The sequence below is a fragment of the Micropterus dolomieu genome, linkage group LG15, assembly GCF_021292245.1.
Source record: "Micropterus dolomieu isolate WLL.071019.BEF.003 ecotype Adirondacks linkage group LG15, ASM2129224v1, whole genome shotgun sequence".
NCBI classification, from domain to species: domain Eukaryota; kingdom Metazoa; phylum Chordata; class Actinopteri; order Centrarchiformes; family Centrarchidae; genus Micropterus; species Micropterus dolomieu.
This window is the reverse complement of record NC_060164.1, coordinates 19,787,760-19,796,430: the sequence shown is the minus strand read 5'-3', so window position 1 is coordinate 19,796,430 and position 8,671 is coordinate 19,787,760. Positions and strand designations below refer to the sequence as shown.

Sequence of the window (8,671 nt, the reverse complement as noted above, 5' to 3'; positions counted from 1 at the left end):
ATCATAGCATAACATTAAATTACCTTCACTTTTGTTCATCCAAACTTGGAAGTTGTCATGGTTTGGCTCTGCCATCTTCCTCAGTCCTTGTGTCTCCTCATTTTTCACCCTCCCAATTGATTCTGTTGTCATCTGTAAGTCTGTTCAGTGTATATCTGTCTGGGTGTGGTGCTCCAATTCTCTCTCTCTCTCCCTCTCTGCTTCTCATCAGAGCACCTAAGGCTTCCTACGCACCTGAAGTGAGATCCAGTAATCAACCTCTCCTGTTTTAAACCCTGGCTCTACCCTCCCTGCCAGATCGTCAGTTCACCTTTGTAATAACATGCTACGGCCAGCTCAAGTGTCAAGTCTAGCCAGCCCTTTGAATCGCTTTTTTGCACCTGTCTCAGGTCTTTGCTTCAGCCCTTGGAAGCTCAGCCTGCCAGTCTGTCCAGTGTTTCTTAGATCAGCTCCCCACCTGTGTGCTTGCTCTCGAACACAGCATATTGGATCACTTCAACACAATCTAGTCTTTTGTTAAAAAAAACCCTGAGTTGATTCTTACCTTTGCCTCCTTTGTGTTTGCTCCTGGATCCTAGTGTATTCAGCCTAACAGAAGTAGGAACAGGAGCTCTATCATCAAAAACTGTTAGTGCTATGGTGAAAGTACTTGTTTTTTCTGTTGTTCTTAAAGAAATGAGACACAAGTAAGCACAAGTATGGGGTGCCGAGATGTAGTCGCAATGGTCATTTCCACATATATTGTTTTGGAAATATTTTCTGCCCTGACTTCTCCTTACAAAAAGAAACTAAATTTCAACTTGCATTATCATCAATGTCAATAGTTAGGACAAAGTGAGTATCTGATCTCCCAAAAGCATAGAATTTACAGGAAACAAACAAAGGTACATTCACATAAATGTTCACATCTATCTGCTATGTTCCTTGGGATGTTACTGTCTATAGCGTGGAGTAGTACAGTTTTCATGCTCTGCACATTTGCATTACCACTCTCTGCAGGCACAAATGTGTTTGTGCCTGTGCCTGTAGAGCGCAAAATACACACAAATCGGGCACTCACTCATCAAGCTCCATAGAAATGTGGTAAAAAAACAATCTCCATAGGGCACCTTTAAAGGTGCGCTCTGTGATTCAAATGTAAACAAAAAGTATTCCCATTATAAAGAAAAAGAATAACTAGTAAAACACACAAAGTAACTAAATTTAATGCTGTGAAATTTATGTTTGTATACACTGCATTACAATAACTTATTTGAAATATGGTTGAATTATTATTCTGTTTGAATTATTAATTTGGGTATTTATTGTAGTAATAGTATTTTGAAAATTTATGCCTTCTTGAGGTCATATATTCGGTCTCATTGTAGCTCTGTTTTTTTTCTCCACCAACTCCTGAGAGGAATATACAGTATGTCGGTTCAGCTTCTCTACCTTGTTGCTAACTTTGTCTGTCTGCTGTGTGTTGCTGGGCAGGGAGCATACAGTGGGTGTATAAGGTACAGTATTTTTGCTAAAAACAGCCTGCCTGCTGTTGCTTGAAGCATGGTTCTTATAAGTGAACCAAAACAATACGCTAAACGTCGCTATGAGGTGCCCCTTTCAATTTAGACATAGTAATATGATACATTGTTAATGTAAAAATGATATAATATTAGTGCTGCCTAAACGTTTTAATCATGTTTGTAAATATACCTCAGATTTATATAGTCAGATCAGTCAAAATCAGATTGGGCCATTAACATGAGCACAACAGAAGAACATATTTATGTGATAAAGTGAACTAAGCTGCATTAAAACTGATTAACTGAATTGAGATGCAAATGAATGGAACTGTATTAAAGTGAATAGAATAACTATATCGAGGTAAACTGTATAGAACGGATCTCAGTAGGTGTGAAGATTAAAGTGATGAATGCTGTCTTGCTTTATTTTACTGGAAGCATAGACGGACGGAAGGAGGAGGAATATTTGACCCCTGGGCTGCCCCTCCGGCAATCCTCCCTTTGTTTGACAATATTTACACCACAGAATGACAAAGACTGTATACAGGCTGATGTAGGCGGCTTCCTTAGGGGAAGAAATAATTACCCGCGTGTCACTTGTTTTCTCTTACTGGAAGCATTGCAGAGGTGGTGATAATACATATGACATTTACATAAGCCATAATCACAGGAAATGCAGGAGGATTATGAATACCCTTAGGTAAAGGTTTGGTACAAACTATCTATGAGGCTGTTGTTGAGAGTGGTGGTGGAAAAACTGTAGGTGCAAAGGGTTAAAGGTAACATATTACAGGACTCTCATTGCTTACATGACAAAGACAATCTGTTGATCAGTCGATGCACTTTGGTCCAGCCTGAAATAGCTCAACAACTATGAAATGGATTGATGTTCATGGTGCCAAGAGAATGAATTCAAATGACTTTGGTGATACCCAGACTTTTCCACTAGTGCCACCAGCAGGTCAACGTTTTCACCAATCCAATGAAATATATCAACATCTATAGGCAACAATTTGTACACACATTCATGTTTTTCATATTTTGATCATCAGATCGAAGTTTTCATTTGTCCTGTATACTTTGGTTTATGACTAAACTAAACCTGCAGAACAAATGACGTTCCCATCCACCTCAGACGTTCTTGGTGTGTAGTGCTAATTAGCAAATGTTTGCATAAAAACTAAGATTGTGAATACTAAGATTGTGAATATGGTAAAAATTACTGCTAAACATGTTTGTTAGCATATTGGCATTAGCATTTAGCTCAAAGCACCACTGTGCAAAAGTAAAGTACGGCCTCTAGTTTGGAGATTCTTAATCTCAGCCTGTCCCTTATAAAATTTATTGTTAGGCGGAACATCTTCAAGTATCTTCAACTAGATCATTTGCCCTTGATTTTAACCTTCCTTGGATATTATCGGATACCATATACACAATTATATTATTAGACCTGCTCAGTGCTAAATCAGAAAATGTTGGTAGTTAAACTCAAATTATGACATTAGTTAACATCAGATTACAGTAGAAATTTCAGCCTGCAAAGAAAAAATTATTATCAATTGCAGGTATGGTTTGTTTCAGCAAAGTAGCCAACATGGGTGATCTATGGAGGCCCAGTATTCATTCATGGAGTCCATACTTTCTGGCAGCACCCCTGTCTGTTTTTTACTGCTTGGATTATTGTCCTATAAAAATGAGAGTGAGAATCCAGGAGGCAACGCCAAACAAACCTTCCATGAAAGAGCGACCATTCGACTCACAGCCATTTGGCAGCTTAGAGCCAGTAAGACAGAAACAAATTTACAATGCCACATAACTAGCAACCACAACAAAAATCAGTAATTAAATTCTTACTTCATATAGCATTTGAAGTATTGTAGGTACATTTTAGGTAACTGTAAATTGCTGAGTAAAAAATACAGTAATAAATCTGCATTCCAGTGAGTTCTAAGGTTTTTATTTCTTGAAGCACACTGAGATGAAATATACCATCCTTTTAGCATTTAACATTCCTTCTACTCACCAATCACATTCTTTCATCAAAGCTTTGCTCATAATATGCTTGTCATATATTTTATCATCAGTGGCTATCAATGTCAAAACGTTTTGTCACCCTGTCTTTGATAAGTGTAAAATATTCCATCTAAGTGATGATCCATAAATCTGTTGAAGCAGGGGAGGGGGTAGCAAGAGCTGCCCGAGGCAAAGAGACGGACAGACTTTCAAAAGGACTTTCCTCATTACAACAGATTTCCTCATCTGCAATGCCTCAAAAATACTATTAATAGACCATGACAGGTCAACAATGCTGTACTACTAGCTGTACTTTAAACAAGGAAATCAACAGTAGAAATCAACATTTTCCAGCTCAGTGAGTGGACAAAATAATGTAAACACATGTAAACGTTCAAGATGGCTAGTCTGTAGCTAAGTTATTTCAAGATGAAAACTTTTGCATAGTTTACATATTAAACAGTGGGTGTCCTCTTTTCACAATCTTTTAATTTAAGCTATGTTGATTGTGTCTTAGTGTCTGGAATAAAGTGAGCAAGTAAGAAACCCTCATTATTTTTCTCTATTTTGAACATTACCAATATCACCATAACAGCATTTGATCACTTAAAAAATAAACAATCAAGACTTGGAGCATTCATATTTCAAACTGACTCTCAGAAACTGGTTCATGCATTCATCTCATGCAGGTTACTGCTTAAGTACTGACCACTGTAACGCTCTATTTGAGGGAGTATCCAAACAATCAGTAGGATGTCTCCAGCTCATTCAAAATGCAGCAGCCGGAGGTCTTACACGTAAATGAGAATTTTAACACGTTACTGCGGTACTGGAATCACTTCATTGGCTCCCAGTACAATACGGATAACCTTCTCAATCCTGCTAATAGTCTATAAAGCATTTAATGGTGTGGCTCCTCAACAGTCAGGTGAAATAAATAAATAAAATTGCCATTGCCATATAAACATTGGTGAAGCAACAGCTGCTGCTTTAGTTAAATGATCTCTTTCAAGTGATTTAGAAAAAGTCTAAGATGTGTCTACAGTAATAGACTATGACTGTTGATGCGTAGATAACTGTTACATTTTCTGTGAATTGTAGTGTGGCGAGGGGCAGATGGGACTGTGTTGCTAAAGTCATTCTTTCTTTCTTTCTTTCTTTCTTTCTTTCATTTATTCTCACTTTATTATAGTCGTTGCATTTAAATGTCAGTCAATTATATTAAATTTATAATCTCATTATATAGGCTTGTGCCATTTTTTATCTATCTGTCTATCTATCTATCTGATGAGATAAGCGAAGAGCCGACAAAAATGCTAATACTCTGGAACGCCTTCAGTTTTTACTGCACACCCATGGCAATGATCTTTATGTGCAGCAAGCTCTTTTTGCCTTGTTTGGTTTCCTTTACCATGTCTGCCATGCACAGGTGTTGTAGAGAGCAAGAATTGTAAATGGGCATTTAGAGTGGTTTTGCAGAAATGTCCCATATTGACATTGTTGTCCGACAATAGCATTGCCTCAGCATGATTTTCTGGTGAAATATTCTTTATTTATATTAATTTCTACTTTAATTCAGTCAATATAATGATGCTAGAAGTGAACATCAGTGAAATATAAGGCAGCAAAGAAAATCTCATTGCAGTAAAGATAAAAATGCGATGTTATCCGTCAAAATATCAAGTCTATCAATGAAACTAAGTGGAATTAAGAAGAATTATCACATTAACAATACAGAAATTTAAACAATATTTCTAATTATTTAGTTAAACTATAGCACCATTGATATGGAAAGCATGATAACCAATGTCATCATGTTGCGTTCATTTCAATACTTACAGTATATAACTGAACATGCAGGAAATACCCCAGCAGGCCACAGGTTTTTTGTTTTGGTTAAAAAGCCACTGATTTTTTTCATGCTGTCTGGTCAACTTATGACCTTTGTTCCTCTGTGAATGATTTTTCAACTCTGTTTCTCTTGGCCTACTAAATAAATCAGCAGTTTCTGTTGTGCCCGCAGCTTGGGCACATTCGATCTTTTAGTTCAGCGGTTGAGATATAAGCTGATTGCCAGTTCATGAATGTTCTTTTTTGGCATTGAGAGTTGAATTCATTGTTTGTGTTATGTTTTTCTTTGTCTTCTGCATCTAAAATTCTTGTAGCTGCCTGTTGTAGATAAAATCATCCACTGTCTAAACATTAATTGTGATGCTTTGTAGTCACTTAGAACAAACATGCATCAATTTGAGCCTTTGTTCTGCATTAGTCACTTCAGATAACATCACAATAACCATGCAGTGTGCGCCTTCACAAACCTCATGCCTTAAGACAGTTATGTCAAATACAGCTAGAATGAATAAATATTTGTCTTGTATAAATACAGTACATATGAGTCTGACTACTGCAAGAACGTCTCTGACAAAACACTGTGAGGCTATAAGAAGAATACTTCATGTCAAACCAGTGATACATGTGTCTGTTTCTGTGTTTGGTTACAGACACCAGTCACAGGATGGCTTTGCTTCGCTGAATATTTTCCAATACTGTTGCCACTTTTAATTATTTGGGGTTTGATTCTTGGTGTTAGACAGGGGTTATCAAACAGAAATATTCAGGCCCTCATGAAGAAGCAAAAGTCCAAACAAAGGCATGAAATCCAAAAAACAAACCAAAAGTCCAAGCTGAGAATCAAAAGTCACAGCGGGACCAGCACGGAGACAAGTAGGGGAACACTCAGCAATGATGAAGAACTGAACTGAGCACATTAAATACAGGGGCAAAGGAGCAGGGAGGGAGCGAACATGGGAAACACATCAGACAACAGGAAACAAAGCTAGACAATAAACACCAGACAGCGACAACTTCACAGTAAACTAGGATATAAAGCTAGTGATATGTATCGACGATAGATTAGGTTTGACAATAGAAAAACATCGTTTCATTTACGAGGGTACATGCACATGCATTGCACCACTGTGAAGTTAGTTTTAAGTCATCCAACTTAACCAACTTCACCACACGTTCTTCCACAGGTGCTGGTTTTGCATGAAAGAAATTTGCATTCAGAATAAACAAACATGGAGGACAGTGAAGTTCACTCAGAGCTGGGTAAAACAGCAGGACTCAGTGTATGGAAGAAGAATACAACAGGAAATACCACCAAAACTCAGAACCATGACATATTGGTGGAGCAACAAATAATAAAGGAGCCCGGTTGAATTTGACTGAAATAAAAGAAATGATTCAGGTCAGAACGATAGCATCACCAAACTGTTATTTTTCAAATTTTCCTAAAATCATTCCAGAAATCATGTTGTCTCAGCTTGGTTCCACACCAAAATTTTCCCCTGGTCATCTATGCCCCCCTCCCTCTGCAGTGGATTTATGTCCCCGCCCAGGGGGGCCCGTCGCCAAGTTTGAGAACCACTGGTCAAAGACATGGCCAAATTTCATTAAGTCTAATCCGCTCAGGTAAGGTCCAGTTCTATAGCTGCAGGTCTCGGGTCTGAGTGTCAATATGTCTAATCTCCCCGTGGATTGAAGAGGACTCGCTGGTTCCACGCATCACTTGGTGCATAAAAATCATTGCAGGAGAAAATGTTTGAGGTGTGATGGAGTCTGTGAACTCTTAGGTGCAGGGGAAAATGCTAGTGGTGCAGGTTCAATCCAAATTTAGTGCAAATTTAAACAGAATTTTAAAGAAAACCTGCAAAAGAAAATGCACAATGAATAAAGAAGTTGGAAACGGGATGGAAATACGGCATTTATGTTTGTTTTATATTGGACAAGGACGTTCATTTGTATAGCACATTTCATACACAAAACCAGTTCAAAGTGCTTTACATAATGTCTGTTACACATTAAAAACCAGGAACAGGTATGCTTCACATACGTCATGATTTAGTCTTTTTCCACTGCACGTTGTCTGAAAAGGTTTTTAATGCAGTTGTTGATTCGCCACAAACAGCCAATGAACTGACAACACCGAGGTTTGCTTACTGTATATAACCCACACCGTGGACCAACTTAGTGCATGTATTTGTGTGACAACTCCACCACACCCTCTACTTTGTCTTCCTGTCTCTGTTGTTTTTCGACAGTAATGTGATGACAGGAAATAACGGATGAGAGAGATGGGGAACTACATGTACTGCACCTTATTGAAGCGTTGAGTCAGACAACTTGGGGATAAGTGTGAATTTTTAGTTCACGCTGAAATGAGTTTGTGTCTTTCCACTGACTTTGTATACATTCCACCTCTAAAATGTACTTTGCATTCAGTCTAAACACCCCTTAACACAAGCAGGAGCTGAGGCGTTTATTGCAGTTGGTTGTATAATAAAGACAAAAAACACCTTGTGGTTACATCCTTTTTTTGTAGGCAGGTGAAGTGCTGTGAATTTTATGTTTATAGTGTTACGGCCGCCGCTGGCTGCCTTAGAGTAGTTGTGTTTTGGAGTTCTCTGAGCTGTATGCAAATCCCCACGGCAAGCACCTGTCGAGGATTGGTTCCCCTGGACCTGGAACCACCCACTTCCTGGTTGCTGTTTGCTGGCGTCTGATTGGTGTGGCCGAGGATCCTACCGAACCTGCCAACCAGAACTCTCCAATCAACACCAGCTGGCCTACAAATAGTTTGTGTTCCTGCAGTTCGAAGCAACTGTGAGCCAGTGATCAGTTCGTTGTTGGTTGTTGGTTGTTGGTTGTTGGTTGTTGGTTGTTGGTTGTTGGTTGTTGGTTGTTGGTTGTTGGTTGTGTACCCCTGTACCCCTGTACCCCTGTGAATGTCTTGAGTGTTTAAATCTGATCTGTTTGTTGTTTGCTGGCTTAAGTGACTCTTGTCAGTAAAAACCTTTGTGAGCTACAGAATGTAAGAGGCACCCTTTAAGGGGGAAAATTGTTTGTTTGGTTACACTACATTCCTGTACAGCATGTAGGTACTGACCTCCTTTTGTTAAGTGTTTTATTGTCAGTACCTACATAGCCTCCTTTTGTTGTGTGGTTTTTTTTTTTTTTTGAAGACCACTCATTTAATTAAACTTTGACTCAACCTGAATTCAGTTGTCCTTACCACCTTAATTTAACCCAAATACCTTGTTACTGCCCTACCCTAACGAGCTGGGTTGTAACAAAAGTGGGGGCTCGTCCGGGAT

General features: G+C 38.6%; 1 long non-coding RNA gene across 1 annotated transcript; it reads left to right on the top strand.

Moving 5' to 3' along the window:
• The first annotated feature begins 6,868 nt into the window (after positions 1 to 6,868).
• LOC123984436 lies at positions 6,869 to 7,877 on the top strand. The gene is made up of 2 exons (XR_006828444.1): positions 6,869 to 6,989; positions 7,619 to 7,877. It is a non-coding gene; the product is annotated as an uncharacterized LOC123984436 (long non-coding RNA).
• The last annotated feature ends 794 nt before the right edge of the window (positions 7,878 to 8,671 follow it).